The sequence below is a fragment of the Mesoplodon densirostris genome, chromosome 9 (assembly GCF_025265405.1).
Source record: "Mesoplodon densirostris isolate mMesDen1 chromosome 9, mMesDen1 primary haplotype, whole genome shotgun sequence".
NCBI lineage: Eukaryota > Metazoa > Chordata > Mammalia > Artiodactyla > Ziphiidae > Mesoplodon > Mesoplodon densirostris.
In genome coordinates, this window is record NC_082669.1 from 52,775,064 (window position 1) to 52,778,180 (window position 3,117).

A 3,117-nucleotide genomic window follows, 5' to 3' on the forward strand; every position below is an offset into this window, starting at 1 on the left:
AAATTCTGAAAAAGAGTAAATTCTTGGTCTTGTTGCTTGGGAGAAAAATCTAAACTTTAGAGGCTAGATCACAAGTCTATCTTGGTTGCAGGCTTCAAGTCTGGTAGGAATCACAGCTCCTCAGTTGAAAACCTATTAAGAGTAGCAGCAACGTTAATGAAGAGCAAGATAAATCTCCTCAGAATAATTCATGCTGCCACAAATTTGCTCTGTGGACTTGGAGATACTGCTATTCACCCAGCACTGGGAGAGGGAAGGAACACAAATGGACTCACAGTTTTTGGTGTCAGGGGAGCTGAAGGACTGGTTAGGGAAACCATCTCCTGGATTGCTAATTGGAGCTTTAAGCGATGCAGAGGATTGCTGATTCCAATTTCTCTCTGGATCTCAGTGTCTGATAAAGCAGACATAATGGCACCGCTCTTCATATTGGCTCTGCAGGCTGCCACGTACCAAGCAGGCATTCCCAACCAGAGCTCTAACCACGTGACTACAGTGGGCCCATTCCACTGGGCAAAAGGTAATCCCTTTCTCCAAGGTTCTTCTAGAAGTTCATGCTTTTTCTTCAGTCTTCTATCCTCAGTTTGAATTCCAAGTTTTCCTATCCCCAGGGACTCCTGAGCTGCAGCTTCAGTCTCCATAAAGCCTCAGAGCTGCCCAAGTTGAGGTTTTTCTTTTTTTACCAAACAAACGTCCTATTGAAGACTTGATTCCTTTCTTCTTGGGGGCTTTGTGAAGAGAGTCTTGGCTCTTGTTGGCACTGCCTAGCCCAAGGCTTTCAGCCTTGAGGGAGGCCGTTAAACTACTTAGGGCATCATTGCGGTAGGAAGAAGGGAGGGTGTGAGTCATCCTGTTGGCTCTAGGGGGAGGGGGAGGAGAAGTTTCACATTTAATTGTTGATTTATCCTCCCGACCATCTTCTTCTACCACTGCAATCTTTCTCCGATGTTTCCTTAGATCACTTGGCAGTGTCATGACTCCCATCCGATCCATTTCCCTGGCAGGACTTCGAGGGGTGAGCTTTGGTGTTGAGTGTCCACTGGGGGGGACATGAACTGGCCAGTGAAGAAGCTGTAACTGAGGCAGTGATGGAGGTACCTGGAAGGACCCTCACTAAATTCAGGCCTTCCAGACTCACACTAGCCATTCTATTCTCAATTTCTTCAGCATGTAACTCTATATTGTTTTTCTTCCTGAATTAGTCTGATTTCTTTGTTGATAGCATCCAGTTGTTCCTGAAGCATCATGGCTAGAGTCTGGGCATCAGAATGACCACTTGGAGAGTGAAGATCCATTGAGCTAAAAATCGTTTCTCTTTCATCATCATCGATGTCAGACATTTCTATGTCACTTTCAAAAGGGTGGCTGCTTAGCACTCCAATTTGTTGTGTTCTAGTCCATTCATGATCCCCAAGAGATTTCACCTTTGGCTCATCTCTCCGCACACCCACGTGACTTCTCCTTGGTCTTCTTATTACTTTGGTTGTTCTGGAATCAGACTGGCTGTCCACTGGGGATCCAACAGAATACCGCAGCTCAGCTGAGGTGTCTAGATGAGTTCTTGATATTGTGGGTTCAGTTAAAGGGTCAGTTCTCATTTTCATCTGGTCAAGTTCAGATCTCAGCTTTTCAATTTCTTCTGCTAATCTTTCCTTATCATGTAAAGATTCTTCCAGATTCTTTCTGAAAGTTTCTGATTCTTGAATTAAAACACTCCTCTCTTCTAGAGCAGCCATTCATTCCTTTAAGTGTAGCTGTAAGCATTTGTTGGATTCAGTCAGAAGTCTATCTATAGCATCAGATAATCTTTTGTTGTACTCCTCATTCATTTTCTCTCTTTGCCTAGCTCTTTGAACTTCTTGATTTTTCTCTTCAATTTGACCTTCTAGATGCCCTCATACGTTCTTCAATGTCTTTCTTCAGCCTTTGTTAGGGCTGCAATTCTCCGAGCCAGTTCAGCCTCTACTTCAGGTAAGCTCTCAGCTTTTCCCATTGTTTGCTGTAACTTTTGCTCAGCCAGTTCAAGACGCTCTTGTAACTGCCTGTTCTTCTCTTCCGTCTGCCATAGGATGGCCTCTGTATTTGCTAACTCATTTTCTAGTTTGTTATTCATGTCACGTATGGAGGTAGATTGTCTCTGAGCACTGACGTAATGCTTCTCAAGGGTTGTGATTCTTTCTTCCATATCTTCCTTCTGTGCCATGGCCTCCCTAATGCCCCTTTGATACTTAGTGTTCATTCTGTTTTAATGAGATCTTTTCTTGCTGTCTCTGCTTCCTGTTCCACCTCTCCCACTCGAGAAGAAAGGGCTGCTAAACGTTCTTTCATTTGGGCCATTTCATAGTTGTGTTTTTCAAGCAATTCTTGTAGTTCAACTATTGGACTTGTTTCATCAGTAGAGTCTATAGAGCCATTGGACAAATGCTTTTCATAGACTTTCTGGCCAGGTTCCATCCCTTCAAGATGTTCTGACTCTGTGGGTCCCTCACTTGATGCCATTTTTCTTTGTATATGAACATTTTGTTCATGTAAAGCAACAATCTCCTGATTAGCAGCAGCTAGTTCTTCTTCCAGTGCAGAGACTCTTTCTAAAGAAAGCCTCAGTCGTTCCCTGACCTTTCATCCAAGGCCTTGAGGTGCTCAAATAAAGATTTCAGTGCCCTGAGAACCTCAACTTCGCTGGACATTCCAGAGGGGGGCGGGGCTTGTCGCTTCACCACCGTCATTCTTAGTGACCTTTCATATCATGACACAAGGCTCTCCAAATGCTTCAGTAACAGTCTTGTATTGTTTCTTTCAGCTTTAAGTTCAGAAATTTCTTCTTCCTTTTCTAGAGGTTGTTCCCTGCAGGCATTTAATTCTTTTGTCAGTGCAGCAAATTCCCGTGGATCAACCCCCTTGGAACCAGTCAGCCCTCCTGTCAGGGATTCAATATCCTGCTGGTGTTGGAGGGTCTCCTGCAGAGGCGGGGGGTGGCTGTGGCTCACTACGGGGACAAGGACACTGGCAGCAGAAGTTCTGGGAAGTACTCCTTGGTGTGAGCCTTCCCGGAGTCTGCCATTAGCCCCACCAAAGAGCCTCTAGGCTCCAGTCTATTCCATTCTTTTTTACGGCTGA

General features: G+C 44.7%; 1 pseudogene; it reads right to left on the reverse strand.

Annotated features, from left to right (window-relative positions):
* Positions 1–233: 233 nt before the first annotated feature.
* Positions 234–2,741, reverse strand: LOC132495777 (liprin-alpha-2-like; annotated as a pseudogene).
* Positions 2,742–3,117: the final 376 nt, after the last annotated feature.